Consider the following 21,736-nt stretch of genomic DNA (forward strand, 5'->3'; position numbering starts at 1 on the left):
GAGAGAGAGAGAGAGAGAGAGAGAGAGTTTGAAACCTTAACCTCTTGGCGAGTTTACCTCCTTTGTTTCTTTTAAAATCACAAGAGATCAGGGGGCCAAACTGTGGACTCACAGGCTGCAAAAACTGAGGTAAAAAATAGAAAAGGAATTTAAATTACAGAAGTGTAAAACATTTCCAGAAGTGGGATTGCAAATTATTACCTGCCTCTAGAATGATTTCATATCAGATCCTTTTGTTGTACTTAAAATGCCATTTCTCCAGAAATGATTAGATCCAGTTTTTGTTTCTTGGCTAAAATGTAGCTAATAATGCATATGTAACCGTTCCCATTGAACATCCCTTTCTCTTGGTACACAAACTCTGCTTTGGGAATAGAAATTCAATGAATGGTGATCCTCTCTTATTCTAACCCAGGTGTGACTAACATAAATATTTTTATTAATATTAATTAGTCTGTTGGATTAAATAATGTTTTTTTGAAAGGCTGCTGGCATTTCACACTTAGGATTCAGAATATGTTTCTAGATGTGGCTACTCCTCATTTGTCTCAGCCTATACTTGTTGTTTTTAATGTGCAATGGGACATGTTGAATATTTAAAAAGTAGCAGAATGGGCAAGATATTTAAAATTATTAAATGCAGGAAGACTCTGAGCCTCAACAGGGCCCCAAGGAGATCCTGTTAAAGTGAGCCAAGGAAATCTGAGGAAAAAAAAGGGTCAGATTCTCAAAATTTGAAAATTCTTATATTATTAAAAATATTTTTTTTTAAAAATACACTGATTTAGTACTTAACTTTTAAAAATCTTTTAACAAATTCAGGGCAGTGACTGGACCATGCCAAAATATATTCAAAAGGGAAACTCTGGTTCAACGAGTAGATTAAGATTTCATAGTAAAAGATATGTAACACTATTTAAAAATACCCACCTAATTAGCACACGCAACACAGCAAAGTGGGTTTTGTAGAAAACATGGCAGGAGTTAAAGATATTTCACTTGCAGAGAACGCACTGAGCTGCTTGGAGCAGGACGGTTCTGCTTCTCCATGGCGTTGTCAACACTCACTGTTCTGTCCTTAAAGAAGGGATAGTCAGCTCTGTGGTTATTGAAATGAAAAAAAGAAAGATAAGAAAAGGAAAGGAAAGGAAAAAAAAGAAAACTCAACTATTTCAACAATTGATTTAATAATTATGAAAGGGAGAAGAAATTATTTGAAACCCAGTTTCTTCCCTTTCATCTTTTTTTTTAAAGGTCTATTTTTTTCCGGGGCATTTTATTTATTCTGCTGCTTTTAGAGACGCCAGCCAATCAGAACGCCTGCGCGGGCCCAGGCCCAGGCTCAGTGCTGAGCTCCAAATGCGATTCGAGTCCTGACAGGGGGATTATAGGAAACAGATGACTTACGCTTCTAATTTGTGGCCTTAAATTGCAAACAGAATTTCAGGAGTCGAGCACAGTAATAAATGGCAATAGAAAAAGCCACACACAGCCAAATCAGTATGTGGTGGTTGTAGGTTAAACTAAATGGGAAGAGACAGGTTATGATGGTTCAGTGTATTACAGAGAAGAAAGTCTTAAATTACTGGTGCTGAGGTATTGCTCCACGCAGACAGTATTGCATTGTGTAGTCTACAGATATCACAAGCAGAACCATAAAAAAAGCAGCTTTACCATAGAACCTGTTGCTGGAGGAATCCTGGGCTTTTCCTCCCAGAAATGGAAGCCGTGTTTTATGCTTGTTTTGACCTCTGTTGTATACTTGGCCCCTTAACATCTGTTTTCTACCGTTGCTGTTTTTCACACCAAATTAAATGTCGAGGAGTCAGATAGAATAAGTTCAAAATATGTCCAAATTATTTTTTGTTGACTTCCAACAAATGTCTCAGTAACTCTTTCCACACGGAATGATACCATTTAAATGCCAGCATTGAGAATTATTTTCCTTTCAACACTTTATGAGCCAGAAGAAAGGAATTTTGAGGTGTACTTAAACTTGGAAAATACTACATTGGCCTTTTTGGTAACTTGTACGCCTTTTTTTTCAGACTTGCTTTAAGGCAATTTCTCATGTAAAATTATATGCATTTGTTGGATAAAAGTTCCAGGAAAATTGCTTAACAATGGCATAAAAAAGCCATTATTCAGAGTTGTCTTAACCTATGATACCAGGCAGTATAAGAAAGATACACCGTGGAATGTGTATCAAATAATTGATGCTGTTTACTTTAATAATCTGTGAATTTATATGTTTATGCAAACACAATATAGGGGTTAAGATGATGACTTTGTTGCCAGAGCTTGACCATGGGTTATCAATGATATGAAAATAAGAAAATGACACCGAGTTTTCAATTTTTATCACACACACACACATTTATATGTATATATATTACATATATGTGCATATTTATGTATAACACATATATGTATATGTACACACATATATAAAATAAAAATTTTTCTTTAAGAATACCACCTTCTTTTATGTTTAACATATCCATCAGGGACTGACAACTACTCCGTCTCAAAGATTTGTAAAAATAATTTCTCCACTCTTTGTCACGTATCGCCACTATATAAAAAGTAACATTCAATGAATGATCAGAACAGGGTTGACTGTAGACCACACTGAAGTGCTAGCTGTGAGGCTGTTGAGAATTGACAGCTTAAAAATTTTTTCCTTATAAGAGTCTCATTGCATTTAAATTTTCATTTGAATCTTTTGTTTTGTGTGCTAAAGAAAAATCTATTCGCTAATGTATTCCAGGGAAATATAAGACTTGATACGATGTGATACTAATCAAGTTTGTTGTTAGCACTGAAGATGATTCCAAGTAGATTTTGATTAATCACCTGCAAAGATTATGCCTGTAAGGCCAGTTATATTCTGTGCTATGGTGGTGTCAAATAGCAATAGGCTATAGAAATTTCTGTGTATATGCTGTGTTCTTAAATCACCTGGTAGAAAAAGAAGATGAACCTTAACTAGAAGGTTTGATTCTAACAGAGAAATCTCTCTCTCTCTTTTTCTTTTTTCTAAAAATGCCCAATTATTATTTGTAACACAGTGAGGTGACTGGGTCTTTATGGGGCCTGAGCCTTTTCAAGGAGCAATGGCTTTTGTTTCTGTACCCCCACAACCCTGATCACCTAATTAAATCTGATTTCTCTGGCTGAAGCAAATGATTTGTAATAGTTTATTTTTTTTTGAGTATACTTAATTAGTTTTGGTGCCTTTTGCAAGGTAACTGTGGCAATATTTTTAAAAGTGGGGTGGAAACAAGAGACGTTACATTTAGTCTTGAGAGTGGTGGGAGAGGTGACCAGGAAGGTGACCCAGTATGACCAAGCCATAAAGCAAGGTATCGTTCCAAAGGAAAAGGCTCACCGCTGAGTCATTCATTAGCTGGTATCATCAAGCGGGTCTAAACTGGAGAAAGGCTTTCTGTCAAATATAGGCCTGAATGTCTGTCAGGCCCCAGATTCCACACCTTGATCAGCCTAAGCCTCTGACAGACACCGTTTCCATTAACAAACAGAAACAATCTCTTTTCTTTCCTTCACTTTAACATTTCTCAAGGGTTGGATGCCTCTCTTCTGCTGCTCTTTGGAGAGTAAAGGGAGCTTGTTAAGGCGCTTAGATATTTTGACTGCGGATGCTCTTTGGCCACTTGCCTGTAGCAACAGTGTCAAAGCCTAACTTGGTATAATTGCTGTGTGGCAGGCAGAAGAGTGTTCTGTCTTTACGTTCAAGCTGCTGAGCAGAAAGGACGTATCATATTGGACAATCCTGTGAACTATCCTCAGAGTTCAGGCAAAATTTATTACGTATCGTATCATACCTGTTAGGACTTTTATTCTTTGCCTGTAAAACAATGGGAATTTAGCTAAGTCAATTACAAGATGTTAAATTGTATGGTTTTGGGTTTTTTTTTTTTTGGTAGTGAGATGGAGTAATGATAAAACAAAATTAATCTTAAAAGTGAAAGCAGATCTGAGGCCTTAGTAACTTAAAAAGTAAGTTAGAAAGCATTAAAAATTTTAATTAACCACTGAGTCACAGTTTATATATTATATGAAGCACAAATGACAATTTTGATAGACGTCTGTGTAACAGAGACATGCATAATTTACATGCATTAGCAATACCCATTTTGCATGTGGAAATTAAGATTATAATATCTTATAAAACTTTAAAAGTATACAGTAATCCAAACCGTGCTTATTATAAAATGTACCATGATGCTGTGTGTATTCTGTGAAATGTGATTTTTGCTCCCCTCCCATCAGGCAATATGAAATTTGGGGCACATGGTAATGAATGATAGAAAATCACAGACTTCCCTCTAGCTATTTCTATGGAAGATGCATGTGCATCTTCATGGATGACTCTTAGAGTGTGTGCCCGGTACACATTACATCTATCGGTTCGCACGGGGCTGCCAAGCGCTGGCATTCTTTAGTCTGAGAAAAATGATCTTTCCAGTTAAGTACACTCTCCCTATGCCTCACAAACTGTACAAAACTGCACGCTGCTGGCAGGTAATGGCTTGTAATTAGCATGGCAGGCAGGTAATGACTGGAAAGCACCTGCCAATTGTTTCTGAGGTTTTCTCTCTTTCAAAACTCCAGATGAGTGGAAAGTCATGAGGGGTGTAAGAATGTAAAAGGGGGATAGAGGAAGGATACCACCCAGGGGTCTCTTTCTGCGTAGACCATCTCCCTGTTTGTTTCCTATTTTACCCCCAGGCTCTCTTTGAGCCACTCCAAAGAGGCACAGAGAATTGGCAGGTTCCTTTACCTGCCTGCTGTTCCTACTGGGAGAGATGGTGCCTGTTGAGAAATTCTAAGCTGTTTTGGAAGCAAACCAATCCTTTCAGATTCAGCCTGTATGCTTGAAAATTGGGATCGAGAGACTATGGTGGTTCAGTTTGTTTGAAAAAGAACCACGGATTACTTAAAGCCAGACTTCACTTCCCTGTTACGACCTACTTCTTTTTCTTTTCGTGAGTTTTCCCCAACTTCATGGAGAGCTGTTGATGTTGAAGCAAGAAAAATTGGGCAAGGATCTTGTACAAAACAGAGGCTGGACCAGTTGTCTAAGAATTCTGTAAATATCTTAAGCCAGTATAAACTCTCTCTCTCTCTCTCTCTCTCTCTCTCTCTCTCTTTCTCTCTCTCTCTTTCTCTCTCTCTCTTTCTCCCCCCCTCTCTCATTCTCTCTCTCTTTATCTCTCTCTCTCCCTCTCTCTCTCATTCTCTCTCTCTTTATCTCTCTCTCTCATTCTCTCTCTCTTTATCTCTCTCTCATTCTCTCTCTCTCTCTCTCTCTCTCACACACACACACTTTATAAATCAAGTTAGTAACTTGGTTGAGTACTTAAAGAGGAAGACATGGAAGAAGGGCAAGCTGGACAACGTGTGACCTCTAAAACTGAGGGACATGTATCCTTCTCCAACCCATTGCCATGTCACACATAGATACAGAACAGCCAGATAGCCTGAATTTTTAATAGGAGACTCTGAATCTCAAATTTTATAATACACCCATAAGTATTCCCATATCTTGGAACAAAATGCTTAAAAAGTGAACACTTTGTCCGAGTGAAACAAACCAGCGGCCCGATTGTAGTGTGAAAGCTAACTGACCATTTTCTGTCTCCAAGTACATTATCCCCTCTTATCTATTACCTTTATTTTTTTCTAATCCCAATAGAATATTAAAGGGGAAAACCAGAAGCAAACTTACATGTAGAGTGGATGTTGCCTGTTTTTAAAAAGTTCCTCATGACTACGATGTCCCAATGCTTAGAAATGGGTCTTTTAGGGAGTTTCCCCCCAATCAGGTCTGCTTGGTTATGAGTTTTCTCTACATGCTGAGGATTCATTTCAGCAACACTGAAGGTTCTTTCAGAGATCTTTCTCAACAGAAGTCTTTAAGCCTGAGCTGTAAAAAGACATTGTGAAGCAAACCTGCTAGCTCAGGCTTCTTTCAGGCCAGACATGCACAGGCTCCCAGAAGTCCAGCTTAGGATCTGTCTGGTACTGCTGCATCCTTCACAGAGACACTTCATCCTATAGAAGCACTTGATGAAGCCTTTAAACATGCGGATGACACTGGAAGGAATGTTTTACTCCCTGGAATAAATATTCAGATACATTTTCTATCTAGTAGACACGAGTTTAAACCCTTTAATGCCTTTCCTGAATATTTTAAGAGAAATTGGAAGTTGTCTTTTCATTTTCATTTTGAATACCACCAAACACATTCATGTTTTGATATCCAGTGTACTAGCACAATTAAATGATGAGGTTTTTTTTTTTTTTCTTTTTTCCAAGTAGGGTCAATCACAAAAATGTTACTGTAGCTTTTTAATTTTACATCAAGGTAAAATTTGCTATGTTTTAGGGCTTAGCCTTGAACAAAATTATGAAAGTGATTTCTCTTAGGCCAGGTTATTTTTCTTCCATGTATGTATAAGAAATTGTCCGGTAATGAAGATTAGTGGCTATTTGTCATACTTACATAGAGTGTATTGGTCCGCACGGGCGTGAAGATATAGTTGTTCGAGATATACGGGGAGAAGATATAGTTGTTCGAGAAGCATGAGCCAGAGAGAGGAGCAGATTGTAGAGGGGGCCTCAGCAATCCTAAAATCATTGTGCTAATAATTTCATTTTTTCTATGCACCTACTGCAATCTTAGCAGATATCTATGTATATCAATCAGAAAATTATCTGCTTATGTATCAGTTGCTGATTTTGTTTTTTCCCCTCCAGAGCAAGCAGATAACTTCAGTATTAGAACTTGATTGACAGCTGAGAAAATGGGATCTGTATAAAGGCAAGGCTGCAGCTGGGTGTAATGTTCTTTGACTCAGCACTCAGGAGACTGAAGCAGGAGGATCTGAGTTCGAGACCAGCCTAGTCTACAGAATAAATTTCAAGGCTGTCTCAAAAGGAAACCAAACAAAGCAAAACAAAATAAAAAACAAAATTAAAGAAAACAAAACTGTCAAACAAAAACCAGGTAAAGTTGTAAGTGACCAATTTTTTTCATAGTTCCCAAATGTATTTTGTTCCGGGTTGGTGACTAAGTCTTTTGCATGCAACTCTGTCCCCTTTCTAGTTGTCATCAATTTTGTGTAAGTGCCCTTTTCAGAGAAAGACAATAAATTCAGTCTCACAGTTAGTTACTTACTAGCTTCTAGTACTTAGTGTTCTTTTTTTTTTTCTCTCAAATGCATGGTAATTAAGATCAAGTTCTATATGAAGTCTTGAAATTTTTCTTCTTGTGGTAAGTTGTACTCAGTATTTAAACTCTTGGGAGATTTCAGTTTTAACTTGCATGTGGCCAAATCAAACTGTAGGCACAGAGATGGAGAACTGTCCTGAGTCAATGGTTGAAGGACTTGTGAAGGCAAGGTGTGTATTCTACAGCTGTGCCAGCTTTCTGACAAACACAACTGTCCCTGCCATTAACGACAGTTGTGTTTTCTTATAGTCCGGAGGGCAAAGATGCTGAAATCTGATCCATTTTTTCTCACCTGTTTGCTCTTATATGAGCTAAGACTAACCCTGAGTAGAATCTTAGGTAGCAGATCTGAGTTTTCCATAAGGTAGGGCTCAGAGAAGATTCCAAAGGAAACTCCCATTAGTAACAACTGAATGTAAAATTGCAGTTCTTATGCAGTGCATTCAGCAGTGCCACGCTGCAGTGATTAGCAGCTGGGTCTGTGCGATGTTAAGAGAAAGCCCTGGTGAGCTCACGTTAGTCTGTTAAGTAACCAGAATTTTCTATTGGAATTTGTAACAAGGAGCTGAAATTATATCATGATTTAAAAACCCTTAAAACATCATTTATTCCCAGGTTTATGAGTCCTTGTAAGGATTCGTGCATTTTCTCCAATTAAATTATTATTTTTGTCAAAGGCTAGCTTGGTGGGATTAGTGGGGGAAGAAGGGGAGCAGACATAAATTGTCTTCATTTCTGAGAAGTGTGGGCCTGGCAATCACTTAAGACAATATCGTTGATATAGCTGTCAGGGTGGCCTATTTCCAAGAGAGTGTTTTTATAGAATATCATTGTGCCACTTTGCTCAGATGGATGTCTTTAGTAGTATTTGATTAATGTAATGCAATAAAGGGGATGCTCACCAAAGTGTCTGTACACGTCTTGTTAAGTATGCTTGATTCATTAGATGTGGCTCCCCCCTTCTTTCCTCTTTCCTCAGTTCATTTTTTATCATTTCAATAATATATCTATAAATATGAGAAAGTTGGCACTTTCAAAGTATTTGACATATATAGCTATTAATTCATAACTCTAAAAAATTGTATCTTTCAACTTGTCATTTCAGAGCTTGCAGAGTTTATTACCATGACTAACCTGTGTTAGAAATTAGACTTTGAACTTTACAGAGAAGATAAGTAAGCTCATGAACTCAGAAGTTACAAGGAAATACCTAGACATAGTTCTATGCTAGAACTACAGGCAAAGATCTCTTGTTAAGGACTATAATCTCTGTAAATAAGACCTTGTGGTTGATGACAGTTACTACTTTCAACCTATTTTGTTTTCTCTCTAGGTACCAAATATAGAGCAGCCTTACTATAGACAGAGCTACCCTCATACAGTTCAGATACATTACTGTAGTGTATCATGAAGGAATAAACTTCACTGTTTGTACATCAATCATGCAGATAATTTTACCCAAAGTTATTCTGAAGGCAAAATAAAAGTGGTGTTGGCTTTGGTACTGTTATTTTAGCAACAGTAAGCTGTTTATGGAATCTGCTGCAAGGCTAAGACAAGAGTAGCATGGGCCCCATCACCATTAGGAGCAGAACTGAACTTAAAACTCAGTCTTTTGGACCTGAGATCTTTGATTTCTCTCTTCACTCACTGGTTGTACTGCGTATCCTTTACTGCGTAGGTGACGGTATGGGTATGGCCTCTTCACGTTCACATTCTTTCCTTTGGTTCAATTGGTCCAGTTGTCTGGGGAGCAAGTCTGTGTGCTGAGGGAATGAGTTCTGCTTCACGAATGATTTGGGGAATTTGGGTGCCAAGCTAGACATCAAAAATGAATACACTTGTGGCACGAGTTTAGGGCGAGGCCTGAGGACATGGTTTGTGTTGGAGTCTCGCTGTGTTCTGCATGACTCATTTAGACTCAGCAGCACAGCCATGACCCATCTGCACACACCCAGGACCAGGTTCATCCTGGGGTTTTATCTCCGTAGCCCTTGAAGCTCTCACTGTCAAAAGCACAGGGCTGATTTTGGCCTTCTCACTGGGAGATCATGAAGGAGAATTAAAGAACAGATGGTCCTAACACTCAGCTTCTGTCTTCCTGGGAAGACGGTTACAGAGCTTCTGGTTTCTGGCGGACGCTGGATGGATCTTTCCTTTCTCCTTCCTGTCCTTCAGGGAAGGGGTGGGTTTTGGAGTCAGCTAAGCCCCATTCTAGCTCTGAGTCATGCATTTACCAACTCTAAGAAGTGGGCAACCCTCTTGTTATTCTTGGCCTCGTTACTTCGTGGAAAGCTATAAAACTTAGAGCACGAGATGGGAGCACTTATGGCAGGCTAACACAGAAACCTTAACACTATCTTCAACAGTCAGCCAATTGCTCCAGCTTAAAGATGGCAGATGCAAGGGTGCCCATTAAGAATGATAATTTTAGTAATTCTTATATCTATTTAGTGTCAAGTAGGAGGGAAAGAGGGCCTACAATGTAGGCTAGAAAGTTTTCCCAAACAAGACTTTTAAAAACTATGAGTAAAATCTCAAAAACTATTAGGTTGGATCTAAAAAAGAGGTCTGAAGGAAGAGGGTATCAAAGACTGAGGGAGAAAGCACACCCATCATTTTCAGGATAGGAGAAATCACGGGAATACGGTGTTTCCCGCTCTTTACACTGAACTATCCACTCCTGTTGTCCTCCCAGACCTTTCAAGTTTCTTGAGATTTGCTCCTGCCTGGTCCTGGAGGTTTTTTATTTAAATGCTGTCTTGCTTGGTAGGGCCAGAGGAATAGGACTGTGTTGTTTAGAAATGTATGGTGTTGAAGACACACTGAAGAGAATGAACGATAAAATGATAACTCTGAGAGCAAGCTGTTCTTGGAGAGGAAAATGTAAGTTGGGGTGTAATCTTGCGGGGTCACAGGTCTATCACATGGACTCAGTATGTTGACAAGTTCCCCTCATTTTGGAAGCTTAACCTACCTGATAAATAAGGGACCTGAACCCAATGGTCTCTGGGGCCTCATTTAAGTTTGCCTGCCCTGGGCTTGGCTTTTCTAAGTAAACAATAAATAAACCCACGGTTGCGAAGCAGAAGAGTGTCCTTGCTCATCACTGTAAATGCCCACGATGTCAAAACGCAGGACGGTAAAAAGCGAAGTTGAAAAATGAGGAAGGGGTGTGCCAGGGCGTAATCTAAGCTGTTTTGAAGGGTGTGCACTTTTTAGGTTGCTGAAGTTCAGAGTTGGAAAACATGTCCTCTGCGAACTTATTTCCGCATCGCCTCAGCAACATTTGGTTCGATACATGAAGCACGCACAGCTTGCATGGCTCGAGTTATTGCATTTTCCTGATAGAGTACCACCTTGGATGATTCTTTTCCTTGTGTGGGCTCAAGAAAGAAAGAATCCCTGACCAAAGTGCCAGGAGTCTACAGAGGAGGAGGAATAGAAAGACCAGTGACTTTAAGACTTGTAGTTACATTAATAATAGTAATAGATTTTTTATTCAATTTATTATTGAAATATATATGTAGTGAAGTATATAGTGAATCTCTAAGGGCTCACTATCAAAAGGGAACTATGTATATGTGGACAACTTCTGCCTCATCCTTACAGTCAATCAATTGGATGTGAATATGATTCCTGTTGGGGTTAAAAAAAAAATACCCTCACACAACTCTGTCTGTGAACGCTTCCAAGTGCATCTATGAAAGTAAGAAAGATGTAAAGTGTAAGCAAAGTAGCAACAGGTCTAACCCCTCCCCCAATCCCTTCGTGCTGTACAGCACAGAAGGTCAAGGCTTGGCTTTCTTGACTTAACACACGCATCTCACACAATTTGTTTCAATCTTGATCCTAATAAGGCCCACGGATAACTTGGTGACTGTGGGTCTCAAGTCTCTTTAATCTATACGTTGCCATCTATATTTCTTTCCTTAACAGCTATTTGGCGAAGAAAGTGGGTCATTTTTTTTTCCTGTGAATTTTCTGATTCTAATGATTAGATTTCTGTGCCATATTTCAGTTGCTTCCATTTCTTGAAAATTGATACCTAAGGCATGGTTTGATTCAAGTTAAAAGATTTTCTTTATGATATATAATAATCATTATATTAACAATATATAATTTTTATGCTTTATAAATGCAAAAATGTATATCTATCAGGAGGCAAACAATGCTCATTTGTCTCTCTTTTTGTGATATTTGTAGCTGTTTTTAATCATTGTCCCGATCTCTTAATTCATTAGAGTTTGTAATATATTAATTCTATTAATATAATCCCTTTTTAACCTTGTAGCTGAAATATTTCTATTACAAGAAACTTCTAGTGTTTGATTACCCAGAGGGAGTTTATGTTCGTTGCTATTTGTATAAGAAACTCCAGAAAATTACTGGATTTAACTATTTATTTACGAGCATGCAGCCAGTAAATTGTGTGTGCATTTGAAAATGATACCATTTTGAACTTCTGGGTTTAGAAATATATGGAATATCATATGAGCTCACAGAGACTTTGGTATCCTGCACAGGACCTGCACAGGTCTGTACCAGATAGGCTCCCTGAGCTGAAAAGAGAAGTGGACATAAGTCCTCATCCCTAACCCAGAAAATATCTCTAACAGAAGCCATTTGCAAATGGCATCAGGTTTTTATCCTAGGGAGTCTCCCTAGGGAACCTGCTTTTAAAGGAAGGTAGGCCCCATGCCCAGCCGTCGATGGCTAACACAAAGCAAACTCAATGACATGTTTGGAGGTTCTTTCTCTCATAATGTTAAGTCAGGGATTTTTGTTTGTTTGGTTTTACCTTACAGGTCCTTTGTGTATATGTTATGGCTTCTGGTTTTGTGTTTTTATAGGATTCCTGTGCGCGTGAATGTGTGTGTTTCTGGCTCTATATGCATTTCTTGTGCTTTTTCTTGTTTGTTTTATCCTATTCTGATGTTTAAGAAAAAAAATCTTATTTCATTTTATTACTATTCCTTAGATGCCTGTTCACTTTCTAATGAGAGACAGAAAGGGCGTGGAGCCAGGTGGGGGGAGATGCCACAATCAGAATATATTGCATGAAAAAAAACTATATTTAATAACAAAAGACATGTGGGACGTGGATGCTCCAGTCAGAGTGATTTATACGTTTGTGTCTAGACTCTGTCCTGTTACACAGAGCATGTCTTCCTTCTCTCCCAAGACTAAATCTCTGCCACTTTTGGCTCTTGGGGAACCTCTTCTGCAGGCGTGTGCTCTGACTCTTTCTGACGAGGGCAGATTCGTCTCCACTTATTCAGTTTACAGTTTCCTTATCTATAAACCAGAATCTGTCACACCGAGGCTATGTCACACATGAGGATAGAGGATTGAATGGGATGATAGTGGCTAGAACACTTGATTCTTCATAGACATCTGACTCTGCTCCTATCTGCACTTTGAATCATAGGATGCACAGATGATGCATAAAGCTACCCAGGCTTAACTTTAGCCTCCTGTACATTAGTTGCTTTGCTAATACCTTCCATCCTCAAAATGTTTCCAGAGAGAGAGAGAGAGAGAGAGAGAGGAGAGAGAGAGAGAGAGAGAGAGAGAGAGAGAGAGAGAGAGAGGAGAGAGAGAGAGTCGTTTTCTGCTTCTCTATGACAATGCTAACTCTGATGCTAAATTAGCAGTTTTTACAGAGGTCTAGAATGTTCTGGAAGGTAGAAGAGGAAGTCTCTTCAGTCACAGTTTTTTGGAGGGGAAACAAGGAAATAATCCAGAATGACAAAAATAGGTGCAAAGGATTCTGTGAAAATTTCAGGGGTGAGAGGACCACCTAAAAGCCAGGGATGGGCCGACCCTCAAGAGGAGGAAGGCTAACTATGGGAGAGATCTGAGAGTTCTCGGGGAATACTGAAGTTGGGGTCACTCTCGCCCCAGAAAAGGAAGCTGTTGTTTGGGGATGGTGACTAAAAGTCCTCACAATACACACGGAACTAAAAATATCTCTCTCCTTGGCACTGGGTCTTAACACGATCCGCAGAGCCTGGCTTCAGTGTCTGTACACCACACAGGGTCCACTTCGATGCCTTGGTTCAGGATCTAGCCTTCCCTTCTTGTCTTCCCCGTATCATTCCCACTTGTTTTATACCATGTCACGAGTCATGGCTTTAGCATGTCTTTCTCAGCCTTTTCACCAACAATTCTATGGAGGTTAGGGCTTCGGCTATATTCTCCTGTTACTGTCTGTACAACTTTAACAGGGCTGACTCTACTGGCTCTTACAGGCTTCCTTCCGTGAATTCTGATCACCACCATGGTAAGGATTCTTTTATTCATCTCTGGAATCTCAGAATAGTGTCTAGTACATACTGATTAAGAGAGCATAAATGGGCGATTAAAATCTTCCCCGGCCATTTATAAGTTTAAATTTAGACACATCATTTAGTAAGCTAGATGTGGCCGGTGATGTGGCTGTGATAATACTCAAGTTAGTCTGTCTGACTCTTGCTCAAAGCAGGAGCACAGCAGTGCAGAAGCAACCTGGTCAGCAAGCCAACCCGGTGGGTAAAAACAAGCCTGCAAGACAGACCTGGCTGAGTTGTAGGAGAGAAGCCAGGGGAAAGGCCTCTCTAAGTTTGTACTGTTGTGTTCTTAGCCCCTGTGCGAAAAAGTAGGAGCCTTTTATTTCTCTTGACTACGTTATGGGAACTAAGCAGAAGGGAGTCACTTAGGGGCTAAGTCCGGAGTGGGGGGAGGTGATAACTGGAGAGCTTTAAAAACATGCACTTATGATTAGATTGCTTGTAGTAAACATCATACAGGAGCAATGCATTGGACAGTGGCACAGAGAACTTGCTCACGTGTCAAGGTCTTTCCAACAGTTATCTGCGAGAGCTATTGTTCTGACATAAACAACTGTCTACCTGGTGTTCGACTTTCTCAACAGATAAGACACACTTGTGCTCAGGAAGGAACTTGTGCAGGCAGATAGCACAGTCAGCTTCACTTGTTAAGATGGGAAGAAAAGCATGCCGCAGAAAAACAGGAAAACCCACTATGGTGTCTGCACCTGAGCTGGGTGGGGGTGGGTGCAGTTTCTTCCCGGCGCGTGGACAGCAAGACGCTCTGTGTTCTCTGTGTTCTCACAGCAAAGAATGTTCTAGATTGGATTCATAGCTGGAACCTTTAACAATGTGTGTTTACTTAAAAAAAAATAAAACCTAATATCATTGCAGGCAGTGGTAGAAATGAAAAATAACATCTTTACCCTGGGATCTGATTTGCCTGTCATATTTCTTGGGGCTCAGTAGGTGTCTGTGAATACCTGTCAATCAAGTGTCCCCTTCCATAGCCTATATTTCTTACCTTGGTGGAAACATGGGGAGGAAAGAATTTCTTTTAGTTTCTTTCTTCTGTCAGGCTTTAATGTGTACAGTTAGACAGACCAACATTTTCTAGTTTCTCTTCAAAAATACAAGGATTCTTAAGTGTCATTTAGACATCTGATGTATATGGAATCTCAAGAAACTGTCCATCACACTATTAGGACATCTGATAATTTTTCTCAGGAGGAAAAATGTCTTCATTATTTTCTATATGCTGTGTTTGGCAATACCTCCATCGTCTTACAGCAGGGAGATTTGCTAAAATGAAATTTTGAACGTTTTAATATTTCAAATTTTCTTTTCCTGTACACGGATGCAGACAGAAATCCTGCAAAAGGGCATCCACTGCTTCTTACCACTTGCTTTCTAATGTCTCACTCTTTACTTTTCCCATTTCCTTTCATTTTCGAAATCTATTAAACAATTTAATCAGCTGAGCATTAATAACGCCAGTAAAGTCTTTTAAAGCTATACTTTGCAGTAATTTCTTCTTAAGGACCAGTAAGAAGCATTCAACATAATTCAACCTAATTCGGCAAGAAGCCTCAGGGAGTGGTCAGAGGGGTGGACAGTTTCAGTGGGGCCAGCTGGGGCTAAGACTGCGGTGCGCTGCTCGTATGTGATGCTTTGCATTATTTTGAGTGTTGTTTGCTGCTTCCTTTGTTTTTCTGATGTTCAGCCTTCTCCTGAGAACTTTAGCTGGGAGATGTGAGGGAGGAGTGCTTTCAGACGAGTCTGGTGGTAGCGTTGGAAACGAGTCTAAGGTCATAACATGGCCTTGAGTCATATAACTGGAGGAAGCAGGTACGAGGTGGTGGCAGAAAGGAAAAGATACTGAGGTGTTTCTGACAGGAGCACAGGGATGTGTGGGAACTTTACAGCATTACCAAAGTCCTCATCCAGAATGCCACTGCCATGCGTAATTTGAGGCTTTATATAGCCCCAAGAAAAGAGCGATTTCTGTGATTTTTATGAACTTGCACTTTGGAAAGGTTGACAGACTAATAGACAAGACATAAATGAACACAGAATATACAAAGCTCCCACTGTGGCTTTGAGTTAGCTAGATGTGGTACCATACAAATGTGTGGATGCTTGTACAGGGGTCTTATTTGTTTAAAAACAATGCCAAAACATTTGAACAGATAAACAAGCATTTCATGTTGGAATAGGAAGCAAAATTTTCCACTATAGTTTAAGAACAGATAATAGTACTTCAAACCCAAATCCAAAATCAAATCACCCCCAAAACTAAATTTTGACTTGAAGCTGAAATGACTTCATACTATATTCTCTAACTTAATTAGAGACAGATGCACCTTCAGTCTCAAAAGCTCCATATTGTTAAATGTCACTCTTTGCAACCCCCTTCATCAGCCGTATCCAAAATTTATTGTTAATATTACTTTATGGAATCCGAGGAAGTAGTTACTCCCTTCTCCTTTCTCCCAGTAGTTGAAGTGTATGTGTGTATGTGTGTGTGTGTATGTGTGTGTGTGTATGTGTGTGTGTATGTGTGTGTGTGTGTATGTGTGTGTGTGTGTGTGTGTGTGTATCTGGGAAGTTACTAGTTGTAACAGTGAAATAATTTGTGAAATTATAGTCAGAATAGTGTGCACTGGTTTCATATTCACAAAGTGGTACTTGACAGAAAAAGAAAACACTCACAGGTATTTGTTCCTACATAAATTATTTTCTATTAATATACGTTGTGTCAGAACTTGATTATAAAGTGGTAATGGAATTGTGAGTATGGTTAAGTAGAGAAAAAGAAGTTTTGTGTTACTTCTGTAGGTACTTGGTATTATGGATAGGTTTTGTTGACTGCTCTACTAAGATGGCTCAAATAACACTGTAAAGGGAGAGGCTCAGGGGATGTCTTATCCAAAGAGGACATAGTTTCAGCAACACTTTAAAAGGACAAATGGTCCCATACAGGCATAGCTCACATTAGCAATATATTATTGTTCTGACACCCAGCAATGGTGTGCACTTTACTTTTTAGAGTTCGTCTAAGGAACTCCCCCCCCCCCATGCACTAAGATCTCACTCTGTGAGCATTCCATAATTCTTAATCGTTCTCTTAGCTCGAGTCCTCAACTCCCCCAAGATCGTGCTGAAGAGGAAAAACTTGTGTTGTTTCACAGATACTACCAGGAACACAGCAGCCTGAGTCTTGGAGAGACAATGGAAGGTTCCATCATGCGCAGTAGGTACTTGATTCGTTTTTAAAAGCCAAGGCTTCCATTCTGAAAACAAAGTAAAGACTTCACTCTGAAGTTGGAAGGGAATGGTCAGAAAGCTGTTACTATTGTGAAGTCCGGGCACCTTCTTGCTTAAGTATATACTCAGCCTTACTTTTGAGTCTACCTGACTTCTTGAATACTTCATGAACAAACGAAGACATTGCAAAGCATGAGGCAGGAGCCAAAGCTTGCGTTCGTAAGCAATTCGACAGGAAGTTGGGCTAGGGGCAGGACAGGGTAAAGAAAATAGATTCTGTATCAGGAAGAATGAGCTCAACTCTTCGACTGGAAATTTCCAGGTTTCCTTCTCTTTGACTCATAGGAATAGAGAAGAGGGTAAGAAAGAAACGCAGAGAGGATTGTGTGTGTGTGTGTGTGTGTGTGTGTGTATGGGGAGGTCAGAGAGTAAACTGAAGATTTCCATGGAAATAAGCTGTTTCTCTGACGACTTTTAAAAAGCCACTTTCAAGCGATTGCTTTCAGTGTACTTCAATGCAGTCACTGAAGTGGCTCAGAAAGAAATCTTTGATATGCCAGATCAACCAAAAGTTTTAAAATATCCTTTTGTGTCTCCATTTATAATGCAAATACTAAGTTGGCATTTTGGGTTCATTTCACCACAGTCTCTGAAGTGGGAGAACATATACGGCATAAGGGGGTGAAGGCTGTCCCGAAGAGAGTACATCTTTGATAGTTCAATAATAACAAAAAAAATGTATTTAGGTCTTTTCTAAATACTTTTCACCTCCAAAGAATATGAAAAACGGAGAGGAAGATGTCTTAGAAGAATAAATTGTGTTTGCCCTCCGTGTTCACTGAGTGACGGAAGATATTGTTCTGTGAATTACCCACTACTTAACTAGTCCTTAAGTTAGTCTAGCCTTTACGAGCTCATGCTTATGCATCTCGGAAAGCCCATATCTTTATATGCTGTCAGAACTGAATTCAACATACTGTTTCAATATACATTTAAAAACCAACAGATACTTTGTTATAGAAAGCAAGCTGGGCAATTGCCTTAAACCCACGTTTACATTTTTCACTTTTATCACACATAAACATGGGCTAGTTTGAAGTAGTTTTAGAAAGTGGGTAACTTACACTTGAGAGGGATGGGAAGGGACTGAATTCTGCTTAAAATAGTATTGCCACTGTAAAGTTTTACATGACAACTTCCAGTCTTTTTTTTTTTTTTGTCAGATATACTAAAAAAGCCAAAATTAATTAATGTCAGAAACACAGACAAAGGCTGCCAATGAGCACAGGGTAGTGCTGGGGGTGGGGAGTGGGGTTGGGGAGGGGGGAGCGATCCGTGTTGCCCGAGCAAGCCCAGACTTGAGGTTCTCATCAGAGCTCTCCCAGGAAACTTCAGAATTTCTGAAGCTTCAGAATCTCTCCGGGGCCAAGGAAGTGAAAACACACTTGTAACGAAGACCACCTCAATCTTCCCTCCCAGGGAGCTAAAGCTGAAGTGTCAGTAACCGCCACAGGGCAAACAGGTAGATATTTTACCATCTTCTGTTTCATGATGGAACTTTTCAAATGTAAATAATTTATAAGGAAAAGAGCGGGGCCCCCGCCAGATCTGAGATACTGAGACGCTGGAAGGATGGGAAAACGGCGAGGCTTTGTCAGGGCACTGGGTTCGAGGACCCCGCCTGGCATAAACTGTTTACACATATTCCTGTCTTCATTGTTCCTCTCAGGCGATGAGTATCTCTGCCTTCCTTCCTCCCGTGCACTTGGCCATGATTTAGCTTCTTTGGCTTTGCTTCTCTCAAGAATCTGTCCAGTTTCCCGAGCTCCTCCCTGGCTCGCCCCTCTGTCTTCTCAGAGTCTTTTGGAGGGACCGTGGTTTCTGAGTGACTTCTACATCTCAGCCTTGCTCAGGGACCGGTTTCACACGTTTATTAATGATTGCATTTAAGAACAACTCCTTCGCCGTTCCTGTTCTCTTTGATCCGATTTAAATTCAGTTTCGAAACCCTGATTGGAGACAGTTTACTTTTTCCACACAGCCGCTCTTTCTACTGTCTCATTTAACACAGCTGGTGTATAAACCACCGAGTACTAAGAATGCTTAGCATATCGAGATCCATTTCCAAAAATAATTATAATATACCAAAGAGAGGAAAGGGGGAAAAAAAGTACAAAGTACACCCCTTTAGTAGGTGTCGCCTAGGCCCCTTAGGGACTGGTATTTAGATTTAACTCCAGTGGCTGGCTTGGTTTGGTAGAACACATTTAGAAGTCAGCCAATGGCTGACAGGTACAGAAGACCAGTGATTTTGCCTGACATACACCTAATATGGGGCATGATTTTGTGGTCTAGGGCTTAAGGGTGGACTCTAGCCTACTCTTTATCAGTTTTCTTCCCTTCCTTTATCAGTTTTCTTGCCCCCCTTGTTTTTTGAGAATAGTCTCTTCATAGATCATCCCAACAAGAATTCTTATCTCTGGGTCAGTTTCTGGGAAGCTGGCCAAGATATATACCTTTAAAATAATGAACAGGATAATCTTAGAATTATTTGTCCACATCTTCAATATACACTTAATGGTTAGTTTTGAGGTGGGCATCAATAGAAGAATGCATTTGAGTTAGGGCAAAAAAACAACCTAAAAAATAACAATGGCAAAGATTAATTTGTGTGTGTGCTCATGGTGTCTCGTAAAAAGAGGAAGTAGTTTTTAAGGAGTTGCAAATGTATAAAATGCTACTGGCCTGGAGAAATTCCAGTGAATGAGATCTGCTTGTCTGTAGTACTTATCTTGGGAACTTTTTTACATTGTCCAAAGTAGTTTCTGTCACATGATCAAAGCTAATCTCAGAACAGTTCAGACAAACAAGGATAATTATAAGCTCCATCTTCTACATATAAAGACTGTATTTTCCACCACCAAAGACTGTTTTAGATGTATTAAACAACTTGTTTTCTGTGAGTAGAGACCTGGTCCCAAAGTGTTGTTCAAACCTAGGTCTCTATGCAAAATAAAAGGTAAACTTTACAACTAATTGGAGATACAGCTATACTTTTTTCATAGGTTGCTCTTCAGATTCAATCCCATTTAGCATTATTTGGAAATTCACCTACTAATCTGGAGTTAACCTCAGTCAAAGTTGTTTTTTACATTAAATGCACACATTAATCATGCCCTATTGTGTAAGGAAATTATTCTGGAATCTAGCAGTTGGAACTGACAAATCGTTATTGTCCCAGAGTTTGTGTGGCTAAAGACTGAGTGGTGGCAGAGGTGCTTCTATTTTAGGGACTTGCACAAGGTCGAAGCAAAAATGTTATCCACAGCTGCAGTCAGTCTCCTTTGCAAGCTCAGCAGAGTGAGGACTGGCTTTTACCTCCGCCAAGGTGGTTCAGGGCTCAGCTTCTTGGGTGTTCTTGCAGGGCAGTCTGGCGGGCTCCATTTCCTCCCTGGCTAGTGGCCAGTGACATCCCTCAGTTCCTTGTCATGTAGCACTTTTCATGGTGTAGCTCACAAGATGGCAGCTGGCATTCCTTAGAGTGAGCAAGTGACAGAAAGCAAGAAAGGATGGGCCTCAGAGAAGGCAGAGCATTTTCGTAACTGAATCTTGGAAATGACACCCCATCAATTTTTTTTTCTGTATTTTCTCAGTTAGAAATGAGTCACTAGACCTGGCCCATGCCCACGTTCAACGAGTGGATTATACATGGACAGTGTGGCAGGAGCCTTTTTAGAGGCTGCCTACCACAATGTGTCACTTGGCTTCCTCATCTATGAGGACCAGCGACTTGATCCAACCACTGTTTTCTCTTTAAGGAAGCACTGGATATTTTCAATATGTTAATTTCATGGGTTTAGGCATATGTGCTGCAGTTTAGTGCTCTTCTTTCTCGCTTGTTCTCCCTGCCACCCACTCTCCAATTTCTCTTCTCCTTTTGCCTGTCCTTGCTTGCTTCCTCTGCCCTCCTGCTTCAAGCTCTACTCACTTCTCTTTCAGGCTCCCTGATTTGCCCTCTCCTCCTTTCTCATGCTCTCCTGGTCACTGTCTTTAAAGAATGTGAATTGTGTATATCTGTTCCTACTACCATGGCCCTTGCTGTTCTCCCATCTGCTCCTAGGGACCATGGCCAACCAGCAATTTTAGATTCTGCCTTTTAAGTTTCTAAAGAAAGTGATCCAATTCAACTATTGGGTTGGTGGTGTTTTTTTTTTTCTTTCTTCAAGTTCCTTTAGGAGGATGACACCATAATGATGTGAGAGAAAAAAAAATAGTAGAACACGGAGGAATCCCAATTTAGAGGGTTGGTAGAAGGTGGAGGATTTGCACTTGCTACTTTTCCAAACATAATGTCAGATAGGAGGTATAACTACTGTCTTTTGTTACGAATTCTGTTAATTAATAAAAAATGATATAGAACAAAGACATATCCCAGGGTGGTGATGATAATACTATAGCTGGTAGTTGATGGTAACATTGGTGTGTCCTGCGATGGTAGTTATAATGATTTTGTTGGTGATGTAGGTGAAGGTATATTGTTACTCACTAGCTTGACAGTGTTCAGTCCTTGAGACAAACTTCACCTGTCTCCAGTGTATAGCCTCACTTGAATGGATGTATGTAGACTAAAGAAGATGTAAGCAAACTGGACTGGTTGGCCAGTTCAGTCACTAAAGATGTGGAGAAATATTTTTTTTTCTTAAAGCTGATATGACTTTTAGAAAAGCTAGTTAGTAGTAGTATTACTTCTATTCTCAGCCATAGAAGAAACACTCAAAGAAAGCAGACTACTTCTATCTACCAGGGAAAAAGAGCTTATTTTACATGTAGGGTTGATCAATAGTAGTTATTGACAATTGAGAGTGATTCCAAAGCCTGAATTTATCTGTCTGTTTGACTC

General features: G+C 39.7%; 1 long non-coding RNA gene across 1 annotated transcript in view; it reads left to right on the plus strand.

Moving 5' to 3' along the window:
* The first annotated feature begins 13,285 nt into the window (after positions 1 to 13,285).
* LOC115030382 overlaps positions 13,286 to 21,736 on the plus strand; it is a 44,646-nt gene continuing 36,195 nt past the window's right edge. Inside the window, exon 1 of the long non-coding RNA XR_003835972.1 lies at positions 13,286 to 13,544. This is a non-coding gene — a long non-coding RNA (uncharacterized LOC115030382). The remainder of the gene's footprint in view (positions 13,545 to 21,736) is intronic.

This window comes from Mus caroli, chromosome 2, assembly GCF_900094665.2.
Source record: "Mus caroli chromosome 2, CAROLI_EIJ_v1.1, whole genome shotgun sequence".
NCBI lineage: Eukaryota > Metazoa > Chordata > Mammalia > Rodentia > Muridae > Mus > Mus caroli.